The 18,857-nt window shown below is 37.2% G+C and overlaps 1 protein-coding gene across 5 annotated transcripts in view; it reads left to right on the plus strand.

The window, feature by feature from the left end:
• The first annotated feature begins 271 nt into the window (after positions 1-271).
• enox2 (ecto-NOX disulfide-thiol exchanger 2) overlaps positions 272-18,857 on the plus strand; it is a 151,972-nt gene continuing 133,386 nt past the window's right edge. For 2 of the 5 annotated variants that reach the window (XM_026330133.1, XM_026330139.2), the window contains exon 1: positions 272-439. The gene's annotated coding sequence lies outside the window, so the exon portion shown is untranslated. Of the gene's footprint in view, positions 440-5,382; positions 5,494-11,277; positions 11,369-18,857 lie in introns of all 5 variants that reach the window. The other 3 variants (XM_026330134.1, XM_026330135.1, XM_026330136.1) reach the window with 3 other exon arrangements.

The raw sequence follows: 18,857 nt of genomic DNA on the forward strand, positions 1-18,857 counted from the left end.
ATGTGGGTAGCCCTGATTTACTATTATGTCTATTATGTCTACTATTATGTTTTAAGAAATTGTTGGTAAAAATGTGTTTGTTAGAGAATATAATGAATATTCAGTATCCTAAGGACTTTCCGGTTCTGTTTCATGCAGAAGGTTTCTGACATATGAAACCAAAACTTTATGTTCGACTACATGCTTCACCCATAGGGGGCCGCGAGAAAAAAAAATCAACAAACGTCAACAAACAGCACGTGTCGGCTCCCTCCCGCTTGCCGTACTTGACTCCGCCATTGCTTGGTATGTGTGGTTGCTGACAGCGTTTTCCCTGGATACCCATGCTGCACTAACAGCGGGAAGACATGTCCAGGTTTGTGTGGATTTACGGGCTGTGATGATTAGAAAGCTTTTCGGCGACATAGAGAGCATGAAAGACGACAGACGTCGGTACCAGGTACTTTTACACTTCATCTTTGCTTTTTCTTTCACTTCACCGGCGCTAACTTCCGTGAACAGTAACTGAAGTTAGCGTTAGCTTCGCTCACGGTGTCCAGTAAAAGTTGGCTGCTATTACACATTTTGCCCCTAATAGACCGCTTTGTTTAGGGTTATCATATACGTTATGTTTGTTACATGTAATCACGATTATGCTTTAGGCGCGTTTACAGCACGTTTAACTTAGCAGACTTTCTAATTCAATTCAAATGCCGATGTGACATCAGTTCAACAACTGGGTCGTCTTTCTGCCTCTCTGTAATGATACTGCACCAGGTATTTCTCGTTTTGGACCGCAATGCACAACTTAAATCTGTCAGACAGCTGGTTAGTCCTGAGCCAGATGTTTGTGCACTTGAATTGTTCCTGGTAACAAGTGAACGCCTGAAGATGAGCAAGGAATAGTCCTGTAAGAGTCAAATCTAATAAAGTTTGTGAGCATAGGGAGCATTAGATTAACATTACACCAACCATTACAGACATTATGACTTAATTTAAGAGATTTGAATTTTGGAGATGCTTCCAGTAGGGAGACCAAGAATTGTTAATTATGCATGTTCTGACTTTTGTCTTTTTAACTTCAGTAACTTTGAATTGCATTTACAAGGCTATATCATTTACTAACAGTATAATGTTATGTACAGTTCTATGCAGAACCTTTAGGCACTTTAGGTGTTTTTAATTTTTATCACACAGATTTATTGTGCAGGACAAGTCCCCAAAGAGCCCATTAGAATTCCTAAACAGCTATTTTCAGAGGCAAGAAGAGCCAGGAGTCCTGCAGCATATGGTCTGTACCTCTCCAAGGTCCTGCAAAGTACCAGGAGAAACTGTGTGCAAGTCAAACCAGAGATAACTGCTGCTGGTTTAAGAGCAAACGGGAGTGCGGCAAATACTGTTTAGATTTAGGTTTTGTCCCATTTACTGCATTTGGTATGAAGTTAATTAGTAAATGAAAACATAATATATGCAATATATATTAAAAGCATCTCCTGTGTATTTTTAGTGCCTAAAACTTTTGCACAGTTCTGTATATGGATTTAATACTATGTTATGGCTCTTATGTGGGCACCATGTGTTTAACCATTGACTCTTATTTTTTATGCATTGAGGTGCAAATGAAATATATTTGGTAGTTAAGTAAACTGGTCTTATTGAGGTCATTGCCTGACTAATAGGAAAAAGCATATAACGCGTTTGAGCTGTATGTAGCTTTTATTATTTAATTAAAATTGGCTACATTAAATTGGAAGTATAGTGCAGTCTTGAAAATAAGGGAATTCATTAAACAAATTCATTAGTCAAGTAATGTTTAAGCACCTGGGTCAAGTAGTAAATTGTTTGCAGGAAATAGTTTACAGTGAAATTACTGTGCAGTGCTGTAAAAATTTGAGAAATGTGGGATTGCTCTGTGCCGTAAGAAAGGTTTATGAGTGCTATGTGTCTGATATGGAAATAATAAGGATCACCATTGTGGTACTTATCTAAACACCAGCTTCTGATGAGAACATGGAAGTGGAGAGCTCGCCTCTAAAAATATGGAAGATCATTACTGAAGACACTTCTGCAAATACATTCATTTTTAGAAGGGCCCATGATGAGCTTCATTTCTTTGGAGAGATTTGAAGGATTACTGCATCATTAATGGTAACCTAATCCCAGTGATGTATGGGGTGTCATACAGGTATGATTATAAGTCCAATAATGAGCTAAAACATGTCCTCACTGGTATAATTCAAAATCTTGTCTCTACATTTTGCCAACAGACGCACTGCTTATAAGAAACGTTAATCCTCCTGTTGATTAAAAATAGTGGATACCATTTACTCTGACCTACGCTTAGTCCCTGTTGTTAGAAATAGTACTTGAAACCAGGGCAGGAAGAATGTTGTTGAAGTCATTTTAAGCATTTAAGTGAACCATTTAAGTCAAGTAAAAGCAAGGTAGGATGGTAGCAAGGTAGGTTTCTATCTGCTGCAGAGCTGTAGGCTATTACAGATGATACATACTTCTGATTTTTTTTTTTTAGTTTAAATATGTTCTGAGATGTTGACTAGGGTTGTCACATTTTAAAGTTTAAACAAATTTGAACTGGCACCTAATTCATTCAGAATTCATTTGAATGCAATCCATATAGTGTACCATCTTTCCAGTCCATTATTAACTAAGTTCATTGATAGGTCAGTAGAGCAGCATAAATTAAGTTTGTAGTGATTTAGTGTCATATAGTGCAATAACAGATAGCGACTAATCATTAATTGATAATAATATTTTGTTACAACCATCCTACACATTGTGTATAGATGAAGTCAAACTATGTATGAATTTCTAATAAACAGGGTATTTCATTATTTTTTTTTCTTGACCTAATAAATGTTAAGTGGAAACTTTTGAACACTGATGAGATTGATTGCACCTACTGCTAGCATAGTGATATTTAATTCTGTGACATTTTGGAGTTCAGTATTTCAAGAGCGGACCCAATTTCCATAATATTTCATCTCTTCTTGTATTCAGTTTATCATGTGAAGGTTTAGGTTCAGAAGTTTATCTGCCTCCTTCTACTTGGGCTTGATTGAGGACTGCAGGACCAAGATGTAATAGAGGTGTCAATATTCGTCATGTCAGCAGGTTGTGCTTCATTAATCTGTCTGATTGATCCAGCATCTATGTGGTACCATGACCTTGCTTTGCACAAATAGGAACTGCACCTATGCCAGTGTTACCTGATCTACTGCCCTTTTGATCGATTTGTGCTTGACTTATTGAAGGCACCGGACAGAGATTAATGTGAAACCAAAACTGAATGTGGAGAGGATTTTACATTTGTAACAGAGCAGGAAGCCTATTGTTAGATTTTGTGATGTCATATAGCCATGACTTTGTTTCTATAAAAATGCACTAACCTTTAAAGTCAAAATCCTACCCTGCCTACAAATTCTGGTTATGTTTACACTTTAGAATTAGGCTGGCCTATTCATAATAACATTCTTTTACTGTCAAAAGAGATTAACATTGGTGGCTAGTGCTTTGTGCTTCAGAATATGCAGACCTTGCATGAACAATGAGATCAATGGCGTTATTAAGAGCTGCTTCAATCATAGCTTTTATTATATTTGGAAAACATATAATTAAGATGATCCACCAAAAATGATCTTGAATGAAGCCTATATTGACCCATACAATTGAGTGTATAAAGGGATGTTTATTTACCAGTATCCATCTCATTTAGATTGTCATGGATAGTACTCATGATGCTTAGGCTCCTGAGCCCCTAGGGCTGAGCAGTGGAATTACTGATACATATATAATATAAAATAACTTTTCCTCTGCATATCTCATCTTTCTGCACACAATATCAAATATGTCTGCTGCAGTCTTAATTGAGTTTATGAAAATGTATTACCATAACAGCACACCCACTTTCCGCCATATGGTCAATATTTTTATTACGTGAAATTGCTGTGAGTAGTGGGCAGTCCCCCTGCTTTCAGAGCCCACATCCAAAGTGGCCTTGATTATCAGTATGCAGTGTTAGAGTAGCTGAAAGGTTATTTAGGAATATTAATATGGTATGCAGATTTATGCACATATGTCAGATCTACAGTATTATTTGATTAAATGTACAGTTCTGCCATGCAGCATAAAATGACAGTGTTCTACAACATTTCTCAATGGTAACCTAACCAGATATTTCGCAGGTGTACCACAGTTCCAGAGTGCTGCTATTGTTAAAAGAGAGGCTGTCAAAATCCTGTCCAAACCTTACTGCTACAGCAGTTCCAGACTAACACACCCCTCCTCAGAGATACTATACAAAACTCTATTGGGAACTATTAATAGAAAGCTGTGATGCACATTATACAGACCCAGTACAAAAGCCCTGTAGCTGTTTTACATATATTAAGTTTTACACACTAAGAACATAAATAATTAGTCAATTAATCAATTACTTACCTGTTAAATGCCTATATTTTTTGATCATTATTATTACATTAAGTAGTTTTTTAAACATTATTTATTAATACATTATTTTGTAGGTATAAAGTTAACAGTTTATTATTTAGAACAATGTAAATCGAAAGAAATCGTCACAGGTGAACATTTAAGTTTATAGCAATAATTAGAGCAGGGAACAACAACTGATAAATACTGTGGTTTTAATTAGTCTGATGGTGTCACAGGCCTAAACTGTTTGTAAAATAAAACATCAATGCACGTCAGCACCCACTACTCTCATCTTCATGTTAACAACCTCTGCTCCTTGGAAGCTTATATACCAGTGTGGAAGGTTTATATCTGCTGATGGCAACTGCTTCATTAAGAAGCAGGATGTCCCAGTATTTACTTTGGTCATTAACAAGCCCTTAGAAGCAGTTCAGACCTCTGACATCTTCAGTCTAATTAACACAACTGACTAATGAGCTGCAACTGCAACAATGACTCGTTTTTGGAATAACTCTGCACCTGTATCAGGAGATCCCCTGCTATGATTACATGTTTAACTATAATAAATATATAATATATATATATATATAGTAAGTTAAATATTGCCTATAATTGATGTGCCAGATTTATCCCATCAGTAATTGTAAACACGCTAATTGCCTTTTACTGACCTGTCAATTAATACACTATTAATCTGGTGTTTTTTTTCAGTGGTATTTGTTTAAGTTTAAGACTGTCCTTTCTGTTTTGTGGCATTCTGTGAATTTTGATTTCATCTCCTAAATATGTCTGACTAGACTTTTCTGCCTGAGGCCATTTTACTAATCTTAGCTCAATGGATGGCACCATGTTGAGAGCATTTCTCATGTTCTGAACCAAATTGTTTTTTTTCCCCCCACTTCAGGTGAGAATAGGTGACATTTCTCATTATGATGTGTCTTATTGACCCTCAAGGGAATCTGGGGGCTGGATAAGAAGAGGCAGGCATTGAGAGGGTGCCATCCAAGCAAATCAATATCCCTGGGTGTATTTTTGGACCGTATCCACCTGCTACCAACTATTAAAGTTGAGTATATAGAATATTTTCTTTTTGTTTTCTTCACAGAGGTCTTGAATTAACTCTATAATGCAGATTAGTTGCAGTCATTAGCGGCCATCTACTCCCCATGCCTTTGCTGGGTTTCTCTTGGTACTCCAGCATCCTCCTACAGTCTAAAGAAATGAAGGATAGGGTTAGGTTAACTGGTGACTCTAAATTGCCCATAGGTGTGAATGTGAGTGTTTCTGTATGTCAGTCATGTGATAGACTGGCAATGTTTCCAGGGTGTACCCCACCTCTTGCCCAGTGTCAGCTGGGAATGGCTCCAGCCCTCCACAACCCTTGACATCCCAGGATAAGCTGTAGATAATGGATGGATGGTGCATGCAATATAGATGTCTTTGACTGGTGGAAATGACAGTAAAACATGTGCATAATTTGTTTTTATAGTTCTAACAAAAGCTTGTACAGTTTGATAGGTTCTAATGTATTACATGCTTGGAAAGAGGAGTGTTGGTCTATAGCCAACTGCTAAAGCAGTAATGTTAAAGTTTAAATATGAGTTTCAAGGCACTGTATACTCCAAATAAATACCCAATTGTTTTTTTATTAACTGAAGTGGACTAAATGTCCTCAAAACCTTTAGAAATACTTTTCCTGCTGCCACTTCTCATTTTTAAAATACTAGAATCAAAGGCTAATAGGGCTTGTTTAAAAATCAGAGTATTTTTGCCTTTTGTGTGGCAATGAAATGTAGTGTAAGTCAGGGAGAGTTAGAATTATTTATTGAATGTTTTTCTCTGACAAAATCACTCCATCATCACTTGTTCATTCATTGCCTTGATATTTCTATGTTAAACTTAATTTGTACTAGCGGTGAAGAAACGAAGAGAAAGGTAATGTGTAGATGCAGATACTGTAGTTGGCATAGTAACTTAATTATAGTAACCTCCCTCATAGAGGTCTTACAGTATATAACCTACTGTTTTATTTCACTGCAATGGCTATTAAAAATAAATCTCTTTCATACGTTTCATAAGCCACAGCAATCTTCTGGTATAAAAATGAACTAGCTTAAATGACAGTATGGGAACAGACACTGTACTCTTCCCAGGAGGCTTAAAAAATAGAGCAGTCAGCTCACTCATACTCCAAGTGTCACGTGGGCTATGCTGTAGGCCTGTGTATTTCACATAAAAGATGAATGAAAATTTGACATTGCCCTTGCAGTATAAATGCTGTATAGTAAGTATATTGCAATGTTTTATTTATTTATTTATTTATTTTTACTTATTCAGGGCATTGCCCAGTGCTTGATAACAGGTTCCATTTAGTTCTGAACATTGACCTGTTATACACAGGCTATTTGTTTTATCAGGCAGAATTACTGTTGAAATTGGTCTAACCACCTCTCCACAACATCCTCCCTGTGGTCAGTCATTTAGGCTATGTGACTTTCAACGCAGGGTAAATCAGATCACTGTGGACATTGATCATATGCAAAGTCTCTGAAAAGTGTGAAATAGATTAATTTCATACCCTAGTAAGTCTGAAAGCAGCAATGACATTGACAAGTAGAGGGGTGGATGTTCTTTCATGTTAATCCAGGACAGGAAATAGTCCTGTGTTCATCACAGCCATTCATGATCAGATTTCAAACATGTATGATGATTGAAATTCATGAGCTGAACAACAATGTGTGAGCAATACTTTACTCTTTGTTTGGCACTGATTATCTGATCATCTGAGGATGACTTCAATGCTTTTGGGCAGGGCGGTTACTTTCACAAATGCCATATTTTTCATAAAGATGAAAGCCACACTGTTAATCAAGCAATCCTGTTGATGGGTTATAATTTCAGTTTTTGAACAAAATCTTCAGTTGTAGTAATGTGCTGTGAGGATTTGATTATAGCAAAAGTGGTCACAACATGCATACTTCAACCTTGGCTATCCTTTACTGTAGGAATGACATGCAGTTGAAATTAGATTTTGCAGTGCACTTCCAAACCCTTTTCCCAAGTTGGCTTCTAACTGTCTTATTTTTCTGGATTTATCTGAGCATGCTTTTATGTGTAGGCTTTACGGAGAGTAACATAGGAAACCTACCTATTTATTTACCCCTCTTACATCCAGTAACAATCTTCAGTGGGCTTGAACCCAGATGTATTCCACACATTGGATTTGTGTATGCAATTGCCCACAATCCTACCCTGGTAGATTTTGTAAAGATAGGCTTGGCACTGTCACTGTGACTTTTTGATGAAAGATACTGACTGATTAGCTGCCAAGACATTTGAAATGACTCCAGCTCTAAAGCCAGGATACAATTCTGCCAGAGCTGTGTGTCAGCCAGACATCTGGATTAATGTGCGAAAGGATTTGACTGGTTTTCCTCCTTCAGAACAAGTGCTGAAATCAGGGATATATAGACTCAACCAAATAGAACTTTTTATCCTCTATTTTGGGAAACTTGAACAATCAAAATACTTATAAATATACTGTACTATTATAAATTTGTTTATTTGCCTAGTGCATGAAACAGAAAATGACAAGTTTTCATTAGTATACTTTATTCATTCAGCAGCATAATACTGAAACATTAGTACTGGCAGTGTACTGATGAGAATTTATGAGTAACTGCTAGACACATAATTTTGACACCAGCAGATTTTAACAAAATGGCTGCATAGGGAAATACTAAGTGGTTCATAAGGTTCAATGGGGGGGAAGTTATCAAGTCTATATCCATGTTTCAGTACAGTGATTAGACCTCACCTGATTTTCCAGCCACTGTTCATGGAGACTGGGTTCTGTTGGTGCTCATTTCAGACAGTGACTCGTTGATAGTGTGAACAGTTTGTAGAAATGTTCATCCTTCCAGTCCTACAGTCCTTACAGACAGTAGTAGACTGATTTATTGTTTTTACACTTATTGTTTTCATGTGGCTTTGTCAACTATCTAGATACTTGGGCTTTGATCACAAATGCCTCATCAGTATCTTGTTGTACTTTACAAATACATGTAACTTGTAATGGACATTTTAGTCCTCTTAGTTTGTGTAATACTTGTTGCAATGTAATACTTGTTACAAATGAACTGTAAGATGTAACTGTGGCGTATCACCTGAAAGCTATTTTGACACATAAAATCCATTTTTATTAAGCTGCCTATTTTGGTACTGTTGGCCCTCAGTGCTGCTTTTGATACAGTTTATCACCAAATTATTTTAATGCACTGAGGGAGGCCAATGGCCTGTCTCAGCTGGTTTGATTGTTTTTTTGACGGAGTTCTTTGTAGCAATGATGATAAATTGTTTAAACCATCTAAAATAACTCATGGGGTTCCTAAGGAATTGATTTTAGCGCCCTTCTATCTAGTCTCTGGAAAACATGTTATAAATCAGTTACAATTGATCCATAACTGTGCAGCCTTTTAGTTTGTTTAGTCCTATGGTCAGTTATCTGTAAAGCACTTTGCATTGAGTGAGCCTGCATGAAAGATGCTATACAAATAAAGTTTGGATTGATTGATTTTGATTTGATCCTCAACAGTTATGTTCTGCTTCTGTTCACTTGCATTCACTTGCCGTAAGACTTTCAATTATATTAGGGAAATGCATTCTCCAGCATTTTGAAAACACAGAAATTATATTTAATTACTGCTTGAATTTACAGTATGGATGTTATATGTAATTGGCACTGTAGATTCTACAATATGTTTATGTAAGGTTCAGTAGTTATTGCTAATTGGAAATCTAAGTGTCCATAAAGGAGATGAAGTCTGGGGAGAACCAGGAGAAATGTGGTCCATAAGAAGGTATTAAAGAACTGTACCAAGTCTGTATTGTGCCAATGACGGGATAACTTTCTTGAGTTGAATTTAAGAAATGCATTTGGCTACAATGTAGGGATTAAAGTGTGTGCCTGAAGGATGGCAAATGTGTGTGGAATTCTCTCTTGCTCTGAACTGACTAAGATGAAGATAACTGCAAAATTCACTCTGTGATTTTAATATTTTTCTACTATTGTAGGTTAGAAGTGTTCTCTCTGAGCCATAACCTCTGTGTCTCTGTGAACTGCCACATGCGATGTGGCCTTGATGTACATGGGCGACAACTGACAGCTGCTGGAATGAGAAGACAAATAAGTAGATAGAATGACGCAGGCAATTAAAGGGCTGGATTCAGCCTGGTCTGACCTTCTGATCAATGCACTTCTATTTAGAGCTGGCAGGCTAGAGACCAACACTCTTTCTCCAGACTAATAAAGATGGCACACAGAGCAGCTCCTGGGCTGGACTGCCAATAGTTTTAACACCCTTATCGATTCTCATTACTGTTAATGGTTTCTTTGCTAGTGTGAGTTGGATGTTGAAGAGGGTGTATGTGAACATGGGTGTAGTCAAAATTTAGGTAAGAGCAGAGTGATCATATTATGATATGGTCTGTTATTGGTATTAGTGTATTAGTATGACCAGTTCCAATAATACACCATGTATTGTGCTGATCCTATTGTGACTATATCCTAAACCTCACAGGAAGTGAGAGGGTTATACATCAGAAGGTGAATTTTGCCATAATCTTCATAAGCCTTCAGGTATTTAGTTCATTGATGTTTTAGATGGTTGGTCAGTCATGGCTAAGCAGGTGGGATTAAGAATGGAGACATAATCTTATGCATAGCTAACAGCCACCTCATTAAATTCTCTAAAAATTTTAAAGGTGACACATCTGGATGAGACTGCTGTACCCGTACCAAGGAAGTGGGTCTCCATATAAAAGCAGCAGCTCTTATATTTGTGGGATTATACAAACATCAAATCAAGCCATCACTCTTTGGAGATGTAACCACTGTGATAGAACGCCAAAGAAGATGAGGAATATGTTATGCTGCTTTTAATCCCCTGAAAGGATCCTATTTCTACTTGTTCTGGAACAGTGTCAGCTGTTGTTCTACTTTTATGCAGCAGTAAATAGCTGTACATATTTTAGTGGCCTATAGTGCTACTGTGCGTTAAATTTATTCTTTGCCTCTAATTAGTGAATAGCCCAGATAGAAATGTTTCTTTAGGGGTATATTTTTGCTGTCTTTTTTTTTTTGCTTAGGACAAGTCAGTGCTGTGTTAAGCTGCCTTTGAGTTTTTCTTTCTCATTCAAATGTTCTGGGATTACAGCAACACTGTCTGCTCATCATTTCAGCATTCAGTGCTGCATTAGAGGCTTTCACACCAACAATAGGTCCATGGAAAAACAATACAAAAGGTTGTGTGAGTGTGGGCATTTTGCCACAGGGTGCAGGTAAAGGAGGTGAAATACAAATGCAACATCCTAGGATGTTGGCGTAAAATGTAAAGGCAGCAGTTTATGTCCTTGTAGTCCACTGAGGTCTGATTGTACAGCTCTGGAAAGTCAATCACAACAGCAATACATTTTTTTTCTGTCTCAATACTGGCCAGGTAAGATGGAAATTAATACAATGCTATAAGGTATTCTACCTGATATGTCCACTTCTAGGAATTTGATTAGCCAATACAGTGTTTTGCTCAAGGGCCTAATAATCTGCGGTTGGACAAAGCCAGCTGTTCTGCTGGGTCCGTCTGTGACAGGATCCATCACTGAGCTACAGCAGTGGTCCCTCTGAAATGAGTGAAAAAGCTTGAGCTTTTGCAGCAGTGCTATTATTAGTGTGGAAGGTGTCTATTGCTACACTTCAGCATCAATAACAGAAACATGCTATATGAAAATGGATCTTTTAGTGACTGAGACTGAGAGCCAAACTGAGAGTATTCAGTTTGTCCTGTTTTGCAGGCTACAACATGAAATCAGTCTACAACAGAATCTTTGCCAGAGGGAAGTGGTGTGGTGCTTTAGAGAAACTGTCGTGACTGCAGCTTCACAGGTATGATCTCCATGACATGAAAGATCCATGCTGTGCAAGGCTGAGTAACTTGGTAACCCCTCCCTTATTAAGTGTGTTCATTCTTTGATATTTTAGGATAAAATTTAACAATTTACCAATGAACAATCTTCTGTTTCAATATTTCTTTTTCATCTTGTGTTCCTTTAAATTTGCCAATTTCTTATAATGAATTAATTTTGAAATTTAACACCTCTTTGAACCAAAGTGTTAATTGCCCACAAAAACTTTAGCAAGAAATCAGTTGTGGAGAAAAACAAAACAAACCCAAGTCCTACATTCTGGATTGACTAATCAGTTCAGATTGTTTTGTTCCTTGTTGGTTTTAATTGCGTTCCTTTTCAAAAGGTACCTGTAAATTGAAATGAGATGTACAGATGTTACTTTTGATGTCTTTATGTTTTATAAAACATTTAAAGCAGTTCAATGCAAGTTGAAATGTCCAGGATGTCTGCTGTTCTTTGTTGTCCCAGTGGCTAAGGTGAGCTGTCTCTCAGGCTATTAATACTGGAATCTTCCTTCAGATTCAGCAGCAGATAACAACCACAGTAGCTTCTGTAATTGCTGGTTGCCTAAGAACTACTAACTACTGGAGATGTGGGTTGCATGTCAAATAGTTTTCCCCAACTTGATTCTGTGCCTACATTTGGGCCCAAGCACAAGTCAGAGCCCTGCTCATTTGAATACTGCTGTATATTTTCTGTCCATGGCATAATTATCTAACTTCTATTTTCGTTTAGGAATTGAATCCATATCACCATTACATCTTTTAAAATTATAGATTAATTAAAAAAATGCATGGTCAGATTCAGCTGAACAACAATCTACGCTCAGCAGATGGACTTTTGATTTGGTATTTCAAGGCTAGTTGTATCTGAACAGGCAATGCTTCTTTCTTCTGCCCTGTTTCAGTTTTAACACTAACCATTGTCTCTCAACCATCTGAATGCAGGTGGTGTGGATTCCAGTTGTGGCACTTGCAGCAAAGTCCGTATGGATTGCATTTGCTTATTTAGTACACAGACTGCAGACTGCAATGCCACATTTGGATCGGGGTGTCACTTGAAAATTTGGTTATAGTTTTTTCAGAAAGTGTTTATTTTGTGTTTTAGATTTAATTTTGCATAAACAGAATTGCCACTTTGCTTATCAATTTACAAACAGTAATGCACATTTAAAACATAAGTGAAAACATTTTTACGAAATCTTTTTTGCAAATGTATTCAGACCCTTTGCTGTTGCACACTATGGTCGGATGCACCGTGTTTGCTGAACTGTCTGCAGATCTCTACAATAAGACACAGGGTGAAGTGCACAGTGACCTCAGTAACTATGAAATGGAATAAGCATAGAACCAGTAGGACTCCTCCTAGAGTTGGACATCCAGCCAAGCTGAGTAACTGGGCAAGAAGGCCTTGGTCAGAACCCAGTAGCCACTCTATCAGAACTTAGGAAGATCCATACAGCGATTGTAGAACCTGGTAGAAAAAAACAACTGTCTCAGCAGCATTTCATTAATCTGGTCTTTATAAGAGTGGATAGACTTAAGCAACTTTGTGTAGAAGGCATATGACTGCCTTTGTTTGGGAAGGACTGTTTGAAAAAGGATTTTAAGCACTATGCCTGGCGCTATGCTCATGATCTGACTAATATAATTACTGTGGTGAAGCATGGTGGTGCAGAAACATGCTGGGGGGGGGGGGGGTTTCCTCAGCAGCAGGGTCAGGCAGACTGGTCAGAATTGAGGAAAGGATAACAGCAGCCAAATAGAAAGGTCCTTAAATGAAATCTGCTCCAGAGTGCACACAATCTAAGATTGGGGCAGCAGTTAACCTTTCAGCATGATAATGACCCAAAGCAAAACTCCTGTAAATGAGGGATTTCAGTTTATGATTTTTAATAAATCAGCTAAGCTAAACTAAGCTACAGTACATGTTTTTGAAGCGTCATTACATCATTATCATCATTATAGACTAAGAAAAATTATACCCACTGGAAAGTGTGCAAAAAGTGAAGGGATCTAAATACTTTCTGAATTGACTGTAATCTATTTGATTTGTTATTGATTACTGTGTTCAGCTCTTAAAGATTAATTAAAGTGATTCTAAGATTACATTTTTCCTAAATGAATCATCTCATTGTGAAGTACAAAAGATTTCTGTGTCTGTGTCTGACTGTGATCCACCAAACCAAACAGTGTGTTGAAGGGAAACTAAACATTTTGGCAACATTGCACAGTTAATGACTGTGCATCGAATGCCAATTCTTTACTCCTGTTCTCATCCAAAACACACAATCAAGCTCATTTGCAGAGGAGCTAGAGTCAACAATGCTTTTTGCTACCTGTTTCAAGCAGGACTCATTTAATAAGAACTGTTGCATTCATTCATAATTGTGCCAAATGAGAACCTGATAGTATTAAGCAATAAGACAACAACAACAATTGTACTTGTGTGTGTGAGTTGTGTCCTGGTGGCTTATACTATTACATTCATGTTTACATGAACATTGATTTACTGTTCTCAATTACCAAGAAACTAAATCATGACTATCTTGGCATGGACAGTCTCTGGCATGTTCATTCTATCCTCCAACTCATAGTGAAAACAACAGAATAAACTTGAGTTGCTCTTTTTCTTGGTTTGTGGGTCAGTATGCTTTCTGTGTCCAAAAAAAAAGATGGTTTCTGCAGCTTTTCTGCCAAACCACACACTGCAGTTATCTCCAGAAGAGTTCACTGTACCTTTATTACAACTCCAGAATATTTTATTTCACCATATATCAGGAAATTGGGACCCTGGACTCCAATCAGTTGGTTGCTGATTAAGTCCTCATTCTAATTTTACATACTAAATTTTCATGTGATACTCAGTAGACAGTATAGTGTCCTAGTTTAATACCCAATGTGGTAGCAAATGGGTCAAAGTTTCATTTCTTAACTGGGCATGAATGTCCATCAGTGCAGATTTTGGGAAAACCTTTCAAGGTGAAAGATTGTATTAGAGCATGGACATTGTTTATCCTGCCATTTGAGAATTTTGCATCACAGCAACAATCCTTTGTCACTGTAAGATATATTTTTAATTTCTGGACATGCAGTCTCTAACATCCACTAGAGCCAGCTGTAAGTTGTGATATGAGCTTTTTTTGTTCTCTTTCATCTAAATCATATTCAAAATATTGATGCTGTTGCTTTAGATTTTTGCTGAGAGCAGCTTGCTCAACTCACCACAATGACCTGACCACACACACACACACACACGCACAAACACAAACACACACATACACACACAGTACAGAGAACCAGAGATGCTTGCCAGAGGAATGTTCGTCAACCTCTCACCGGTTATTACTGAGAACAGCTATTTGACATTTGAGAGCAACCTAGATACTACTGTCTGTCTGAAATGGAGAGGATATTGCCCATTATTCAGTTGCCATTGCAGACATTTTACAATCCAGGACAAATTGCTGTCAATTCCTAATTTAACGTAGTGATGGAGTCATTCTCAGTCAAGTACTGTGTGCATTTTTCTGTTGCAATTTTCCCTATCCTTTCTGTTATGCGTGGTCTGCACTTGAATATACTGCTGTATGAGGATGAAAGCATGGATTAAGGTGCAAAGGGAGAGTAACAGTAACAAAAGATCACTGCTCTGTGCTCCAAAAGCTGATATCTCTTCCAGTAAATAGATGAAAAATAGTATGTCGTTTTCAATGAAAGGATTTTGACACTTTTTATTTAATTGGGATGGCAAATGGCTACACAGCCTTACCATTAGGGATTAGGAAACAACACAATTTTAAGTAAACAGTGACTTATTATGTAGGTAAATCAAAACATGATGACGCCTTGATAATCCTAAATGGGAAAAATAAGTTGTTAACCATGAAAGTGTTAGTTATTTTCATTCTATCATGTGACTCGTTATGTTCACATATTAGAACTAGCCAACATATATAATTTTGTTAATGCTGTTTTTATTTAAAAAGAAGTTTTTAATGTGCACAGTATATTAATTACACCATATTCTCTATGTCAATACATGCACTTATAAAACATATTAGGTGTTTTAGTTTATTTTCAGTTTTGTTTAGGATGGGAGCAATTCAACCCCAAAAAACGGTATTAAATTCTCTGCTTTATTAAAATAGTGTCTGGTCATCAGCCCTACCAAAGACTGGTGATCTGTCCAGGGTGTACCCCGCCTTTCTCCCAATGGATGGAAGGATAGATGGATGGATTTTTAAAGCTTTAAAAATGTTTCTGTAATATTTGTAAATGTCATTTACAAACTAAACCTGGGCAAAAAGAATGAATAGATACAGTGATTACTAAAATGCTAGGCCTAATTTGAAATAGGTAGTAGCATGAAGTCCCATATAAGACAGCAATGCCCCATATTAATATACTTAATGCCAAATATGGTCTCTGTTCTTTTGCTTGGATAAATTTTGATTTGCTAACAGTCCATGTGTAATGATGGCTCGTCTAATTGGTACTGTAACATGGTATACTGAAAATGTGTTTGGCAAAACCCAGATTACATGTGGCACAAGGAGACATGGGGGAGTCTTATAAACCCAATCTGTTATAGACATTGTCTAAATTGCAGTAAAAGTATTTTATGAACACTCCAATCTGTCATAGATATGAAATCTCTCTAAGGCTTATGGACTTATACTGGTCCTGAAATCAGGGAAAAAGGCAAACTTTCATACTTCGTCCTCTGTGCAGAGAATATGTTATGTGGCTTTAGGCTGATATGTAAGAAGCACAGCAGATATGTAAGAAACATTTGATGTTCTAGCTGCTGGAGGTAGCTGTAACTAGTCTGCCCCTTTGCTTTCACACTGCTTCTGTTTTGTGCTACAGACGTCATGCGACGTATCTTGCATGACATGATGTTTCCCTTGTGTCTGTCTTGATTTCTCATTCACTCTCCTGTGATACTAGTGCACACACATACATACACAGTGAGTAAAGTGGCTTCATTTAGCTCCACCTGTTCTTCAGGCTCAGTACTAAGCTTTCCTTCACCTTGATACCCACACGTAGCAGAACTGATTGCCAAAAACCTCTGCACCCTTCAACTAATCTTCATCAACTAATGCAGTCAAATTTTTACCACGGTCACTCAAGAACAACATACACACTATGGTGTTGAATCAGTTTGACCTAATTGTTGAAACCAAGACTTTCTATATAAGTGCCATTGTGCCTCTCTATAAAATAAATATGTATTCTTATATTTTGACAGCAGAATGTGACAAGTTAGTGACAGCCTAAAAAGAAGCTTGGTTGAATGAACACATCATGAAAATCTCTTAATGTTTTTTGTCATACATTTTCCGCAGCAGCAGTTTTGTGATGGTGGTAGCTAATTACAATATCTTCGACTCATCTCTGCCTCCGGCCTTTTGTGTTTTCAGAAAGTAGGCTGGGGATTCGATATCTAGTAGGTTGAAATGGCTGTTGAAGCTCCTACACACACTCAGCACTCTCATCTACACCAACACATATTAAAACATTGTCTGTAATTTTAGGTTTTTGAACCAGCATTTCTGACAATCAGCAACACTCTCCCAATTTTGTACTTTAATATATATTTTGGCTCATCTAGAAAGAGTTTATTGAGGTGTGGTCATAATGTTGTTCAATTAAAGAAACCCCTGACAAGTGACTCTTGGCATGTGTCACATTATAGACCTACGTCACTGATGATGACTGATTAGATAAAAGTTTGACATTTTGTTCAGCTTAATCAAACTAGATATTATGTGTTAATGGTTGCCCTGGATTTATAGTTGACACAAGAGGGTAATGGAAGTCCTGCTGTTGGAACATGTGATTTGTAGTTGACAATCGGACTTCCTGGTTGACACTGCCTCCACAGTGTAAGATGCAGGACGTGCTAGACAAGTTGTCTAACGTTTTCTCTTAGGTTCTTCAAGAGTCAGACATAATTTCATGGATTTAAAGGATTTTCAACAAAAAGCACATTTTGTTTCTCATTGGTGTTTGTGCCATTTTCTGTCTTGACATAAAAAAAAAAAATTACTTAGACATTATAATTTTTTCTTGATAATGATATTAAACTCCTGAGACACCAGATGGTACACAAAAATTGAAACCACTAACATCACAAGTTTCTGTATAACATACAGATTCAAAATTTTTGGGATGCACCAGTGTACCATATACATGTACTTGTAGTTTGTCTCATTAAATTTGTGTAGCAGAACAAAACAGTTAATTTTTTCTCTAATCATACTGACAGTTGGGCCTATTAGCCTAAGCAGTATGATTTGGGTGAGAATAAAATAGATGTTGTTTGAAGTGAGATTGCAAAGTTGTCAGTAGATTACACCTCAAGGTTGGGTAATAGCAAAATATACTCTCACCAGGGCTGCATGAACTGTGATAATGGTTCTAATATGTAATTTCTGTGTGATTCAAATTTTTTACTTTTATTGGGTCTGTTAAACACAGTGACACATTAATTTCACTTGGTGACATGTTCATTACAGTTTGAAACACTCTCTGAAATGAAATATTGGTGCCACCAAATTACGCACCCATGCCACTAATGGGAAAATGTCAGCCACGGAAGGAGCAAAAAATAGAGCTCTTTGGGGATTTTTAGGTTAAGCAACTCATTGCCTGGTTTAATTGCAGTGTGGTTTACTGCAAAACTGTAAGATAGAGTACTTTACTTAGTACTTAAAGTACTTTAAGAATTTAGTAGAGTTTTGAGAACTGATAATAGTACAAAGTATATTCCAGTTCATACTCAACTTAACTAGCAAGCTATATAGATGTGATGCTACTTATCTTTGGTGGTTTTTGTTGATCCTGTGAAGTGGCTTCTTATGTTCCTTTGCTGCCAGACTCTAGGTTTGATAGCATAACAGAGCAAACTCTCACATTAGCTTAATCAAAAGCTTCATTGCAGTCTTGTGCAGTATTTACAATACATACAGTGGGTACGGAAAGTATTCAGACCCCTTTAAATTTTTCACTCTATGTGTCATTGCAGCCATTTGCCAAAATCAAAAAAGTTCATTTTATTTCTCATTAATGTACACTCAGCACCCCATCTTGACAGAAAAAAACAGAAATGTAGAAATTTTTGCAAATTTATTAAAAAAGAAAAACTGAAATATCACATGGTCATAAGTATTCAGACCCTGTGCTCAGTATTGAGTAGAAGCACCCTTTTGAGCTAGTACAGCCATGAGTCTTCTTGGGAATGATGCAACAAGTTTTTCACACCTGGATTTGGGGATCCTCTGCCATTCTTCCTCGCAGATCCTCTCCAGTTCTGTTAGGTTGGATGGTGAACGTTGGTGGACAGCCATTTTCAGGTCTCACCAGAGATGCTCAATTGGGTTTAGGTCAGGGCTCTGGCTGGGCCAGTCAAGAACGGTCACAGAGTTGTTCCGAAGCCACTCCTTTGTTATTTTAGCT

This window comes from Mastacembelus armatus, chromosome 10 (assembly GCF_900324485.2).
Source record: "Mastacembelus armatus chromosome 10, fMasArm1.2, whole genome shotgun sequence".
Lineage (NCBI taxonomy): Eukaryota > Metazoa > Chordata > Actinopteri > Synbranchiformes > Mastacembelidae > Mastacembelus > Mastacembelus armatus.